General features: G+C 50.8%; 1 long non-coding RNA gene across 1 annotated transcript; it reads right to left on the reverse strand.

Annotated features, from left to right (window-relative positions):
• Positions 1–907: 907 nt before the first annotated feature.
• On the reverse strand, positions 908–11,549 carry LOC144144668 (uncharacterized). Its single transcript, XR_013317306.1, has 3 exons — positions 11,195–11,549; positions 10,499–10,585; positions 908–1,702 (listed from the first exon to the last, which is right to left on the reverse strand). It is a non-coding gene; the product is annotated as an uncharacterized LOC144144668 (long non-coding RNA).
• Between the last annotated feature and the right edge of the window lie 3,950 nt (positions 11,550–15,499).

Genomic DNA, 15,499 nt, shown 5'->3' on the forward strand with positions numbered 1-15,499 from the left:
TATGCTCGTACAAGACGGGCCTAAGATTTTTGTCAGCTACGTAGACTGCTTTTGTGTGATCCACCGCCGAGACGTAATGCCTTTAATTGAGCATCTAAACTCTTGTGTTCCAAGTATCCAGTTCACCATGGAACAGGAAAATAATGGACAGATCGCCTTCCTCGACGTACTTCTGAAACGGTCGGCCAAAGGATTTATAACCAGTGTTTATCGAAAGCCGACCCACACGGGTAGATACCTGGGGTTCGACTCTGCGCATCCTATAGGCCAAAAACGCTCCGTCGCCGCTGCACACTTCTCACGCGCATCACGAATCTGCTCTGAGCCTGGTCTGTGCAAGCAAAAGCTAGCCGTGGTAAGGAAGGACCTTCGCAGCAACGGCTACCCTTCAAAGCTTGTGAGGACGCAACAATTGCGGGATTCAGTTGCCTCCTCCGAAAGGGTTCCTGAAGACGGGCAAAAACGCGCTGCCGTCCCCTACACGCAAGGCATCAGTGAAGCTCTTGCAAGGGTGTTTGGCACATATGGCATTAAAATTGCACACGTGCCAACGAACAGGCTTAAGCAAAAGCTGGTACGCGTGAAGGACCCTTTAGAAAAATCAAGATTCCCCGGAGTTGCCTACAAAATTCCATGCAAGGATTGCGACGCACCCTACATAGGTGAAACTGGAAATATTTAAAATAAGAATTCAATAGCACCAGAACGATGTCAAAAAAGGCAATGCAAGCTGAAATGCCTTGGCGGATCATCACCTGGCTACTGACCACGTCATCGATTGGGATTCCGCAAGCATAATCGCATCAGAGAAGTGCCTGTCGACACGACTACTTTTAGAATCAGTGCATATTCAACCAACTCCCCGAGATATACATGCGCACTCTGCACCACCAAACCTATAAATAATCGCGACCTTTCACCCCCCTTTCATTGTGATCAAAGGCCAGTAGGGGCCCAAAATGTTTTTGTTTATTTGTTTTTGACCAGGCGAGGGCCTGCTTGTATTTCATCAACACCGAACTAACCCGCCTGAATCACCACTTTATAGACATTGAGCAATTATTTGAATTGGTTTATTGTAGCAAGCTGTCTTGTTTATTTCCTTATTTTTTTGGCATTTCCTGTCTCCTTTGAAATTGGGAGACCAGATAGCTTTTACTACGGGCCACGCACTGGCGACAACAAATATTTGATTTCACTTTAAACAATTTTCGGTTATGTTTTATTGCTCACCAGCCAATGACCTGAAATATAAGAGGCTCCTAAAACATGTGCTGGCATTTCTTTCCTGCACTGCAGTACAACTAATCATGACTTTTATCATATTTTGTTCACAAATTGTAATATTTAGAAAGTATTCAGCTGAATGAAAATGTTATTTCAGTAGCATGCGCAATCAACAGGGCCTCAATGACTCTCACCACGTGGTTCACTTGTTTCTGTCACAAATAACCTGATTGCAGCCACATTCCACCCAAGACGAAGGTAACATATCCTCTGGGATGATGAATATTTAAAATGCCTTACGAGTAAGTGCTAAGCACATGAAATTGTGGCATTAAAACCGAAGATCCCTCTGCGGCATCCTTCACTTGGGGCAGCGCTTGATCACAAACTTCGAGAAGTTGAAAAATGCTCCATGCGCCGCTCCAGCCAGCAGAAACAATGCAGGACGCAAGTTGGTAGGTGGACCGTTGGCATCCTGCGATTGTGAAGATTTTTTTAGTAGATGCACTTTTTTTTGTACCACTGTTCATTTTTCCGTTAACAAGCAGCTGAACTCCTGCAGGTTCTACGAATCATACAAGCATAATAAAACGCAGCAATGCAGAACAATTGGCAGGGTTACCTCAATTTTTCTTTTCTAGGAATGAAAAAAATGTAGGTAATCTATACACAACTACAATCAAACCTTTAAATTTTTACCTACTTCACTCCTAACAAGCACACATACACGTTAGACATGTGAGAAAGCTGCTAAATTTATGCCCACAAACTTAATCAGGCATCAGAAATCGGCAGGGAACGACGTGTCACCTTTAAATGGCACTTTTTTCGTTCAAAACACTAAAATGGGCGAGAAAGACCCATAACTATGATTTGGTACCCTTATCTGGTATGGTTTTCAGGCAATGCTTACATCTCACTTCAGTACCGTCAGGTGGTGGAGATCTTTGAAAACTCATTGCGGGCAAGTGGGTTGTGTTCAAGCTCTCGTATCTTGCCAGCATATGCTGGATTCCAGCATTCCCAAATCAACGTGACGACTCGAATGTGGTGGATGCAAGAGAAAGAATAAGCACACGCCAAGGGCGCAGCCGGGGGGGGGGGGGGGGGGGGAAGGGAGGGGGGGTCCTGGTGCCCCCCCCCCTTCATAATGTTTTATGTCAAGGCTGGAGTTATCTTTGTGGGTGTTCTTTTCCCCGGGGCTTCTCCTCCAAGCCGCTGCAGCGCTGAGGATCTCACCCCGGGTATCTCCAACCGACAAAACTCAGCCTCCGATCAAAACTATACATTTATTTACAGCCCAGTGGGCGGCTAAAAAACAGCGCTCAGGCGAAGCTCGAAGACGACGGGCCGAGCTCTCCTGTGCCCGGACCGCGTCTCTCTCGTCTCCTTGTCTTCATATTCCCTCCACCCTGACGCTGGGAGCCACGGAAGAGGGAAAAGCGAGTCCTTCGTGGGAACCCCATGTGGTGGCCATTAGCGCATCCGGTGCGAGCAGGCGCGACCCTCCTCGGAGTTTCAAGGCGCCGCGTGACAAGACACGTGCGTTCAATTTCTGTGCTGCTCGTCCCAGGGCCCGCGCCAGTTCATGCGTCGAAGCGCCCGACACCTCCACCGCCACTGTGAAACATAACTTCAGGAATGTTTCACACACCACACACACTTTGCGAGCGTGCTCCATTGTTCCTTCAATTGGCGACACAACAATGAGCACGGCCAGTGCCCCTTGACCCTGGCTGCAGGTCACCATGACAAATTAGGCACAATCCTCACATAGCTCATTCAGAGCGAGCGGTACGCACCGGCCGTCGTCGTCCGAAAACGCCCTTGCCATGCGCCGCACACCCTCACACAACAGTATCATGGGCCCCTCTCCTCCTCGCTTCCTCGCTCGGGAAGGGACCACTGCTGGCTCGTCACCATGCGTTGAAGCCACTCTGCACTGAGGTGAAGCTGACTGACGCTTTCGCCTCTTTCTAGGCGAACCCTCGGGTTCGGCCGCTTCTGCGCTCGGAGCGCCGTGCTCCACTACGCACCGTTGGTCAGCGTAAGCAGGAGAGGACTGCTTAGCGGCTACGTCAACGCTGACATGAAATGCTGTAGGGGCTATCTCTTCAGCCACTCCTACAGACCTACCTGTAACTTCCCTGGGCTGCATTACATGAGCGGCCGTACCCTGATTTACACTTTCCTCGCTGAATTCGCTGGAGCTCCCTATGGCAATCACATTGTCGGTACTCGACATTTGGGTATCTCGAGAAACACAAGATACAGTGTGCGTGACACCAACTGCATCCGATTCCTCGCGCGATTCCCGTGCTGCTGCATCCTGCAATGCAACTGGCCGCTCGCCCACGCTCCCGGAACGTTCTCCCTCTCTGAACGCGGTGACAACGGGCTCACGCTCGACTGAAACCAGCCCCTTCACAACGGCTGATTTAAGAACTTCATAGTTTTTTCCCCTCCTTCCTGTGCGAACCGTCGTGTTCGGCCGCTACTGCACCCCTGTGCGCGCACAAAGCGCCGTTCTCTACCACACAACGTTGTGTGAAGCAAGGAGTAGCGAGGGGCTCATCGGCAACTTGAACAATAACATGCGACGCTGCGGAGCCTTTCTCTCTTGCCATCAGCTTCATCACGGGCATGCGCACACTCTCATTCAACTTTGACTGCCTGTCATTTACCAACGCCGCCTCGCGCGTAACACCTTCCTTCACCTCCATCTTTATTTCGGTGAAATTCTCTAAGCGGGATGCTTCACTATCCTGCTCCCCGGTTGCAGAAAATCTCAACGCCCACGAAGAAACGTGCGCCACTATCCTATCTTCGCCTTTCCCACGTGACTCTGATCGTGGCGGATCCCGCGAAACAGGAGGACTACGCGCGTTCAGTGAATGGGTTCCACCCAGCGCATCTTTCGGCGTACCGGAGCACCCCAGTTCACTCTCTCCCCGAGTGCTGAACATTACTGTTTGAGCAATCGGTGAGGTAGGAACGTTGTTAGCTCTCTTGAAACGTCCACTCTTCGAACGTTCCGCTGCTAACTCTGCCTCAGCGATTCTCAATTTCGCCAGCAATAGCGCCTTCTGCTCAGCGAACGACATTGCAATGCTTGCTGTCCCTGCAACGTTCATGCACGCTTCCTAATCCTCATCATTATCTCGCGGCTACACCTAGATAGCCGCTAGATGTCATGGTGAACCGCAGACCCAGCATCAAACGAGGCACTGACCTGTATAGCTCGGCGCCTGTAGAGATGCCGCACCGGTGCAGATGGGTTATCCATTTATGCACCGCTCCTTCCGCCGAGGTGTCCACCAAACAATCGCCCGCCGACTTCTCGCCTGCCGCTTCTCCTTCAGTGGGCTGCTGATGCCTCCACTGACCGCTCGCCAAGCTGCTTCTCCGCTGCTCAGCAGGCCGCAGAGATTGCCTCGGTCTCCGTTGAGACGTCCGTTCAGCGCCGCTCGAGCCGCTTCTCCACCTGGGTGGCGAGCTCGCTGCTCCTGCAGATCTCATTCAGCAGGCTGCCGCTCTCCGTTGAGAAGTCCGCTGAGCGCCGGTCGAGCCGCTTCTCCACCAGGCTGACGAGCTCGCTGCTCCCGCCGATCCCGTTCAGCAGGCCGTGACTTCTCCGCCTGCTCCATCTCGCCCGCCGGCTGGCTGAGTCGTCGCTGTTGAAGATCCTGTCGACTGCGCCAGTTATCTTCTTGGATGTTCTTTTCCCCGGGGCTTCTCCTCCAAGCCGCTGCAGCGCTGAGGATCTCACCCCGGGTATCTCCAACCGACAAACTCAGCCTCCGATCAAAACTGTACATTTATTTACAGCCCAGTGGGCGGCTAAAAAACAGTGCTCAGGCGGAGCTCGAAGACGACGGGCCGAGCTCTCCTGTGCCCGGACCGCGTCTCTCTCATCTCCTTGTCTTCATATTCCCTCCACCCTGACGCTGGGGGCCAGGGAAGAGGGAAAAGCGAGTCCTTCGTGGGGGTCCAACCCCATGTGGTGGCCACTAGCGCATCCGGTGCGAGCAGGCGCGACCTTCCTCGGGATGCGCGGAGTTTCAAGGCGCCGAGCGACACGTGCGTTCAATTTCTGTGCCGCTCGTCCCGGGGCCCGCGCCAGTTCGTGCGTCGAAGGAGTGTGGGCATGCCCGTGAAAAAGCTGATAGCCAGAGAAACAGCCTCAGCTGCGTCGCATGTTCTAATTCATGTGACCGATGAGCCCCTCTCTACTCCTTGCGTCACACAACGGTGTGTGGTAGAGAACGGCGCTTCGCGCGCGAACGGTGGTTCAGTAGCGGCCAAACGCGAGGGTTCGCACATTAAGGAGCGGAAGAACTATGAGGTTCTTAAATCAGCCGTTCTGAAGGGGCGGAGACTGGCTTCAACTGAGCGTGAGCCTGTCATCGCACCGTGCGGAGACAGAGAACATCCTGGGAGCGTGGCCGAGCGGCCAGTAGCTTTGCAGGATGCGGCAGCACGGGAATCGCGTGAAGAATCGGATGCAGTTGGTGTCGCGCACACTGCATCGTGTGTTTCTGGAGGTCCCCGAATGTCGAGTCCCGAAAATATGATTGCCATGGGAAGCTCCAGCGAATTGAGAGAGGGAAGTGCAAATCAGGGTACGGCCGCTCATGTAACGCAGCCCCAGGCAGTTGCAGGTAGAACTGCAGTGACTGAAGAGATAGCCTCTCCGGCATTGCATGACCGCGTTAACGTGCCCACGAAGCAGCCCTCTGCTGCTTACCCTGACCAAAGGTGTGTCGTAGAGAATGACACCTCGTGCGCGTACGGTGGGTCAGAAGCGGCCGAACCCGAGGGTTCGCCTGGAAAGAGGCGCAAGCGTCAGTCAGCTTCACCTCAGTGCAGAGTGGCTCCAACGCATGCTGACGACCCAGCAGTGGTCCCTTCCCGAGCGAGGAAGAGAGGGGCCCCTGATACTGTTGTGTGAGGGTGTGCGGCGCATGGCAAGGGCGTTTTCGGACGACGACGGCCGGTGCGTATCGCATTCTAAAGGCCGCTCGCTCTGAATGAGCTATGTGAGGATTGTGCCTAATTTGTCATGGTGACCTGCAGCCGGGGTCAAGAGGCACTGGCCGTGCTGATTGTTGTGTCGTCAACTGAAGGAACGATGGTGCACGGGCCAAATGTGTGTGTGGTGTGTGTTTCGTGTGTGAAACATTCCTGAAGGTATGTTTCACAGTGGCGGTGGAGGTGTCGCGCGCTTCAACGCACGAACTGGTGCGGGCCCCGGGACGAGCGGCACAGAAATTGAACGCACGTGTCACTTGGCGCCTTGAAACTCCGCGCATCCCGAGGAAGGTCACGCCTGCTCGCACCGGATGCGCTAATGGCCACCACATGGGGTTGGACCCCCACGAAGGACTCGCTTTTCCCTCTTCCCTAGCCCCCAGCGTCAGGGTGGAGGGAAGATGAAGACAAGGAGACGACATCGGGAGACGTGGTCCGGGCGCAGGAGAGCTCGGCCCGTCGTCTTCGAGCTCTGCCTGAGCACTGTTTTTTAGTCGCCCGCCGGGCTGTAAATAAATGTACAGTTTTGTATCAGAGGCTGAGTTTGTCGGTTGAGGATACCCGGGGTCAGATCCTCAGCGCTACTGCGGCTTGGAGGAGAAGCCCCGGGGAAAAGAACATCCAAGAAGATAACTGCTGGGCTGCGGTTTAAGCAGCCTGAAAAACCGCCTGAAGTCACCTGCAGGCGCGGAACCTGCAGTTTTAAGGACATTCTTGCTCATATAAAGCTGAAAACAAAGGCTATGTCAACGTCTGATCCCTGCGCCCGCTCCAGATGCTGTACCTGTCAACATATACAGCCCGGCTGCATTTCGCGCCGGATACACCGACAAGCGCTGGGAACCTGCCACGAGCCAATCGAAACAGCCCCACTGTTTCAATGGCGGAACAGCACGGCCGGGGAATGGCAGAACAGCAGGAAAAGCCTCATATAGGCTTACATGTTGTCGGGAGCGTGTGATTCCTTGTCTTTACACTGGTACAAAGTATAATCACATGACAGAGCACGTCGCTGTATTTTGTTCAGTCAACTATCAATCCTTGATATGTTTACTTTCCTACAGACATCGCATTTCATTGACTATTGCAGATCCATAATTTCTGCTGCATAAAAAGCATTGCTCTGCCCATCTTGTATTTCCTCCACATCAACAAAACTACACAATTCTCCCTAATGCGGAGCTTTGTTTTTTTGGCACTATTCCAGTTTCCTTGACCTCCCTCTTGGTTAGAATCAGCATTCTGTATTTGCTTAACAGGAGTTTTACTGAAGCCATGTCTGTTTCGATTTAACAGATAGAAATATAATGAAATTTAAGAAACGTGCAACAAGCTCAACATTCAACAGCAGTGCAATAAGGTGTTCCGCTTAGCGAAAGTTTACTACTCGTGCTACTAGCACAAAAAATAACAAAAGGCGATTACTTAAGAACGAAGACGCACATTTGCTAGTTTCACCACCATAATATACGAATGCGCCGCATGTACAGTCCACTGCGATTCGGAGGTTGTCGCGGGAAAACTACTCTTTCAAACGAAGCAGGAAGAAGGAAGAACAACAGCTTTATCAAATATTCCATGCAAGTTTCGTTATCATTGGTGTAGATAAAGGGCAACCAAGTCCAAGTCTGTGCTTGATAACAACGAATGTACAGGGCCGTCCACGCTAGGTGCGAACACGGTGCAGCGTGGCCTCGCTCAGCGGAGCGCCAGCGCACAATCCACGGCCGCGCATCGAAGCTAAGCGGCGCAGGCGCACAGGGGCTTGGAGGCGGGGTTTCGTGTAGTCTGCTAGAGCGGGAGAGCGCCGTGCCTGCTTTGCTGTGAAGCACGCCTAACTGTAGGCTTGCCTGTAGCGTCTAAGCGCGCTGCGACGGCGTTGCGGGAAAGCGCACTTTCCATACTACGGCGCGTTGTGTAGTTTCTGCGTACGAGAACCCACAGCTTCCGCTTTTCAGTTCCGCGGTGCAGGTTAAATGCAAGTATTGTTGCAAACATTTCAGGACTGGCAGCTTGGTTTGGTTCAATGCGAGACGCTGTATAGAACGGCATCGTATAATTTCGGCCACTAGGATTTATTTAATGCTCACTGGCATTGCGCAGAACATAATTGTCTGTGCATTTCGCCTCCATGGAATTTCGGTCACAGCGGCTGGGTTTCGATCTGCCGAATTTCTTCCAGATGTGTATTGGCTTTTTTCAAACATATGAATATCGCGCATCGTTGAGATGGTTCAAGGAGTCGCGAGGAAGTACGGGTCTTACCATAAAGGAGGATGCGCACAGGTGGCAACAAAGGGAGGGGCCGCTTTCTCCAAATAACTAGCCATGTAGGGAGCGCAACCAATGACGTATGCATTATAATTTAGCACACTAGAGTGGGACCGGTCCAGGATTCGACCGTAGAGTAGACGATTGTGCTGGGGGCGTGACTTCCTGGCTGGGCGACTGCTTGAACCATCTCGACGATGCGCGATATTCATATGTTTGAAAAAAGCCAATACACATCTGGAAGAAATTCAGCAGATCGAAACCCAGCCGCTGTGACCGAAATTCCACGGAGGCGAAATGCACAGACAATTATGTTCTGCGTAATGCCAGTGAGCATTAAATAAATCCTAGTGGCCGAAATTATACGATGCCGTTCTATACAGCGTCTCTCATTGAACCAAACCAAGCCAGTCCTGAAATGTTTGCAACAATACTTGCATTTAACCTGCACCGCGGAACTGAAATGCGGAAGCTGTGGGTTCTCGTAGGCAGAAACTACACAACGCGCCGCAGTAAGGAAAGTGCGCTTTCCCGCAATGCTGTCGCAGCGCGCTTAGACGCTACAGGCAAGCCTACAGTTAGGCGTGCTTCACAACAAAGCAGGCACGGCGCTCTCCCGCGGTAGCAGACGACACGAAGCCCCACCTCCAAGCCCCTGTGCGCCTGCGCCGCTTAGCTTCGATGCGCGGCCGCGGATTGTGCGCTGGCGCTCCGCGGAGCAAGGTCACGCTGCGCCGTGTTCGCACCTAGCGTGGACGGCCCTGTACAGCTTGAAACCCAAAGGGTGGCAAGTCAGTCGTGCAGGCCATTGTTGTATCATGGAACAGCCAACAAGGGAGCGAAGAGTGTGAAATCTCGATTTTAATGTTTCCGAAACGAAACCGTGGGCTGGTGGCACGCTTGGCCGCTCGATAACCTTTAAATCGTGCTCGACTGTACTTCATAGCTGACAAGAAAACTTAATAGTCCCTTTTCTAAAACACGAGAATCTTGATAGTAAACATTCAGTGTTGGCCTCCACTTCCGCCTGACGAACTTCGGGGTCCGCGCGCCACTCACGAGCGCGCTCATGATCACACTCACGAGCGCGGGTCCGCCTAACCACCTGCTCTGCGGACGAATGAATCGCCCGTAGTCTGCCCATAGACCAGCGAACAGCAATTTAGCTGATCATCACTATCATCACCATCTAAGCTCCTTAAAGGAGCCATGAAGAGAAAATACAACTTCGTTTAATTTGAAAGAACTAGGATTCAGTATGTCAGTCAGCTCCATTAGAGCCGCAAAATATGTTTTTTAACGAAAAAAAAGCAAGAAGTATTTAAAAACTTTCAAATTTTGCGCCACAGTGACGTGTTATGAGCAAGAATGACGTCATACAGGCCCACAATAAAACATAATTTTCAGTGCCTCAACTGCACGTTAACGTTCAAGTGATGCGGTCAAATGAAACTAGAGGCCGGATTACAGACGTCCAGTCATGTGCCGTCGCGACAGGTCAGTTAGACGGCCGCCAATCGCACAAACAAGGTTCCGTGACGTCATAAATAAGTTGCGGGAAATTGGCTAGGGGGTCGCGACTGCTTCAAACGTTTTCCTTAATATCTCCGTTATTTTTTCGAAGATTGCGATGATATTGGGATCATTGTTATCAGGACTAAGCAGTCTTTCTAATAAACCCAACTTGTATTTTGTCTTCATGGCTCTCCTTTAAGGTGGGCTTTACAGGTAGTGTTGAGCATACACAAATCGCATGTTAAAGTCAGTTATTTCAAGCTTCGTTTGCAAAACAACGCGCAAGATGCCTTGCCTACATATTTCCCCGTCCCATTTTTTGGTCGACCACACCCCCCCCCTCCCCCCAAAAAAAATTCCTGGCTTGTACGAGGGAACTTGTACATTCAAGTGATCGAACATTATTGAAGTATGGTAGCCCACTGTGCTACCAAAACTGTGTTTGAAAACTTACGTTCTGGCGGCCAAACACTGTTGACAATGCTTGTGGCTCTTGTCCGGTTGAATGGAGGGACGTGATGTGCTCAGACCGTCCAGAGGTCTAAAACAGGATGACACATGATTACCACACAGGCAAGAATGGAAATTATTGGGTGCACGAATGTTACAACTCGGGCAACACAATATTCAGCCAAAATCAATGCCCGCGTACAGCGGCACCGTACACATGGTGAGGTGGCTCGCCGCAAACGCAACGAAGCATGCGAGGCGCGCACATTCGCTCGCAAACGATTCTCCCTCGCCATTCCTAACACGGCACAAATGACAGCGGTGATTAACGAAGCCGTAAACGCTGCGCAGCACAGTTTAGAGGAGTAGCCGCCCGTGTTCTGATAAACTACGCGTAAGACGTGGTTTGCAGTGGTGAACTCTGAAGCTGTTCAATGTAGTGCTGCGGAATGGGAAACGTTACTGAGTTACTGAGCGCCACTGCGTTACTGAGCGCCAGTGCGTTCAGCGCTCAATGCAAGCACCACAATGTTCTTTCGCACATCGCCTTTCTAAAGACGAGCCCTCAAGGTTCAACCTAGCTAGTTCAGTTAAACAATTCACACACGCGGGCTCCTGTTACGAATCCTTAAAGCGGCGCTGACAGCTACAAACGGCATCCAGTGAAAAGAAAGGCGGCAGATGTGTCGAGACAGCTTACCTGCAGGAAACGAAGCAGAAGAGGGAGCGACGTTCAGGGGCAAGCGCCGAACGAATTTAGCCGTCTTCAGGTGGCAAAGTTGTTCTCAAATACTTCATCGCGAAGTCGAACACGACAGACATAACCGAAGACGACGAGGTGTCCAATTAATCATAATAACTGCGCTTGTGTAACTGCACACCACAGTCAACAATCCATGAAAGACGGGTCACGGCATGGAGGGTCACGGGGTATCTGTTCCGGAATCCGGCCACGCCGCCGCGCGCCGTACTCAGGGTTTCGGCCGTTGACAGGGAGTTGCGTAAAGAAATTAAAACGACAACAATAAATAATTGCCTCTTTTACTGACTACAACAGTAAATTATTATTTTTTGTGTGCAATATAATAAAGAAGCTTAGATTTTTAAAGTTTACAAACACAAAACGCGGATGAGTTTTTTGGCGCTCCATTTGAACGTTAAAAAAAGCAGCAGATAGTAAGATAACACTGCGCAATGAAATTTGGCAGTGTTCTAGTGTAAGTAATCGTATTATTATTTGGCGTCTGTTTATTTAGCGCCCGACTTCATGCCCCCTCCATTCCCAACTTTTGTTTTCTTTTGATATCTGCCTTGTCCTCCAACGTTCTTTCTGTAGGAGAAACTAGGTGGTCTGTTTATTGCATTTGTACACAATATTTACGGTCGCTAACAATAAGAATGGAATAAAATTGTGATTGCTAGTACTTTATAACTCCACTGAGTGACGAGAATGACTGTTGTCAGAGGGGGCTATGATTGTGCTGGTGGGCCAGGAGAGGAACAGGGAACGACGGAATGATGATACAGATGTCACAGTTCAAGGTTGTGCTGTGCTCGGTGCAAGGTTGCAGAAAACAAAAAGTGGGAGGGGGAGTGTTATTCTGTCGATGTCGTAATAAGCAAGGGCTGATATTTTTTCCTGTTTCAACGTCGGTGCTGCCGCTGCTTTTTATTGAATTTGGCAGCTTTTTTTTTTTTTTTGCTTTTGAACATTTTTGACGAGGTTGGGTGAATGGTACAATGGGATGTCTTTTTGAAATTATATTGCATGCATGACCTCAATCAATGATGAGCTGAACACCTTTTCCCCACCCTTTCAACACCCTTCCAAAAAAAAGGGTGGTGAGGTTGGTCAACACCCTTTTTTTCACGCAAAAAGGGTGGAAAGCTACAAAAAAGGGTGTTGAGATTCAAGAAAAAGGGCGTAAGGGCCTCCCAACACCCTTTTTTCAATTATTTTACACCCTTTTTGGCCAAAAGGGCGTAAAAAAGTTTAGTAGCATCTGGAGGCAGATTATGCTGTAAGAAGGTCAGGTCGTTTCTTACAGCGAGTAGAACTCTTGTGAGTGCCGCACCAGTTGATGATCGAAATACGGTGTAGCCGGAAAGCCGAATGTCTTCAAGCAGCCGTGATTCAGAAATTGCAATCACTGGGAAGCGGTGCTTATATACGAAGTGACGGAAGTCTGGAAGGCGCTGGCGGAGTCCGCAAGCGTTCCACTGGAGAATGCTGGCCTTTTTTCGTATATCTTGCATTCTACCGCCACTGGGACAGAAGTGGAGCGGCAAAGTCCAGGATTCTCAAGATGGCCTGAGCGATAGGGAAGGACGAAAAGGGGGTCAGAAAGGCACGCAGTGTGTCCACAAGTGAGGATAGAACTGAACAGAGATTGCCGGAGTTTGTTGCTGGCGGCCGTTCACGCTGTCGTTTCGCTGATGCCTGGGAGCGTGAGGTGGCGGCTGCAGATGTGGTTGCAGACAGAGGAACAGGTGTCGACGCTGATTCTTGCGTATGTACTGCCGTTACCAGTGGTGGGAACTCCTTGTCCATATTCATACCGGGAGAAGACTTGATAGGTGTTTTGTCCTGTCCGCTAGGAAGCTCTTTTTTACGATCATGTGCCCTAGCAGCAATGGACTTGTTCTCGCGCTGTTCTTCAAAAGCAGCTTTCGCAGATTTGTAATCGGTGTTATTCATGCTCTTCAGCTTGTAAATAGCCTTTTCCTTCTGAAGAACCTTACAGTGCGTGAACGTGGACTCGTGCTTGTTGCCGCAATTGGGACATTGGAGGTTTTCCGCTGTACAGGCTGAACGGTCATGACGACCACCGCAACGAGGGCACCGCTCGGGTAGGTTACATGTGCTTGATTGATTGATTGTAGGGTTTAACGCGCCGACGCAACGCAGGCGATGAGGCGCGCCGGAGTGGAGGGCTCCGGATTAATTTTGACCACCTGGGGATCTTTATCGTGCGCCGAAATCTCGTACACACGGGCGTTTTTGCTTTTCGCCTCCATCAGAAAAGCGGCCGCCGCGGCCGGGAATCGAACCCGCGACCTCGTGCTCAGCAGCGCAACGCCTTAGCCACTGAGCCACCGTGGCGGGTTTACATGTGCTGGCCACATGTCCATATCGCTGGCACCTTGTGCACTGTCGCGGTTTTCCAACGTATGGAAAGACGCGGTATCTCGTATAACCCACAGTGACGTGCTCAGGTGCCGTTTCCGTGGCGAAAACAACTCTCACATTTTCAGATTTTTCCCCTAGCCGCCGGGCAGATTTCACAGGTATTCTCTGGAGTAGGGCATCCGAAATGTCGGCATCAGTGATACCGACCGGTATTCCTTTTATGACGCCCACACCACAATTGGTAGGACGAGGCTCGTACGCCTTCACCGGGATGCCGGCAATGCTGGTCACTTTCAGCAGGCACTTGGTGGAGTCAATATTCCGCGTGTCCACGGCTAAGAGGTTGAGGCGATGATTCGGGCGTACCTGGAGAACTCCTTCGGGGGCCATGGACTCCAGACCGTCTTTCATTGCAAGCGGATTGAATTTAGTTATTATTTGAGCTTCTTTGATTGGCTTGAAGATAACTGTAAGACCGTGCTTCGGAGGTTGCATCGCGGAGTGGCCATCTCCAGTCAACTGTAGCTTCTTAGATTCACGGCGGCGCTTGCGTGGAAGCACGAGCTGGTAGCCCGAGGAGGCCTCCGCAGTACCGTGGGCTTCTTCAGTAGACATGACGGTGGCAGCAGACGTATCCGATATGTCAGAGAATGCATCGTCGCCATCCGGCAGAGGGAGGCTAGCTGGGGAATCGGCGGATACATGAGACGCCTGTCCAGCAGGTATCGCCACTGACGCCGTATTACTGAGGTCCAGGGCAGCTTCGGGAGCATGTCCGATAATCACCGGCGTAGAGGAAGCGGTTGCGGAGAAAATCACAGGCAGCGCAGGCACTGACGGCACGGTAGCGGGTAGGGGGCCGGTGGCGGCCGGCAGTGTCCCAGGTGGTTGGCCAGTCGAAGAACCAGGCAGCGGCCCGTGTGGTGCCGCGCCCGTCTCGGAGGTCATTACCTTGCTTTCGCAAACCTCAGAACTAAGCACACTTCCAATGAACGCGAGAAAAGGCGAAAAATTCAGAGACAGGCAGAGCAGACTAACCGCCTCTTGCTTTGTCTTCTTCTTCTCGTAATGATGTAGGTTCTCGTAATGATGTAGGAAACAAATAATTAAGGGCTCGACGCAGAGGAGATGTATTTGGGGGCGAAAGAGCAGTGAAAACTGAAAGAGAGTCAGTAATCACTATTGCATGTTGCTTTCGCAGGATCTAAATTTCGAAGAGCTAGGATAATTGCCAAGTATTCTGCATGAAAAGAACTAGTGAAATCAGGTAGTCGCCCTAGTAGCACAGAATGTTGCCCGAACATTTCCACAACGTTTCCCCTTAACGTTGCCAAAACGTGGCTAATGTCCGCTTTTTTTAACGTTAGTGCAATGTTTCCCAGAAACATTGCGTCAACATGATTTTAGCATTGCCCCAACATGGGGGCAACGTTTTAAGGGTGTCGTTTTAATGTTTGGATAACGTTGTTTCTGACGTTCGTCAACGTTGCTACACTCTTGGAGCAACCTTCCAGCCACGTGCGGGACACATTTGAACAACGTTATGAGACGTTTTCTGATGACATTGCAGCAACTTTTCAGCTACATTTTCGCAACGTGCATACCACATTTAAGCATATCCCTGTACCATTCGGACGTTGTGATAACATTGCTACAATCTTGCAGCAACTTTAGATCCACACTTTTAACATGAAGTTAGCATACAAAGAACGTTGCTGCAACGTTCAAGCAATGTTTTTATGAAGTTGCAATAACATTCCTACAATTTTGCGGTAACTTGCCAGCTATATTTTTCCAACGTGCGGGTAACATTTAGAAAACGTCGCTATCATGTTCAAGCGATGCTTCCTACAACGTTACCGCGACTTTACAGAT

Source organism: Haemaphysalis longicornis, unplaced genomic scaffold (genome assembly GCF_048455015.1).
Source record: "Haemaphysalis longicornis isolate Haplotype H1 unplaced genomic scaffold, Haemaphysalis longicornis Haplotype H1 scaffold_1, whole genome shotgun sequence".
NCBI classification, from domain to species: Eukaryota; Metazoa; Arthropoda; class Arachnida; order Ixodida; family Ixodidae; genus Haemaphysalis; species Haemaphysalis longicornis.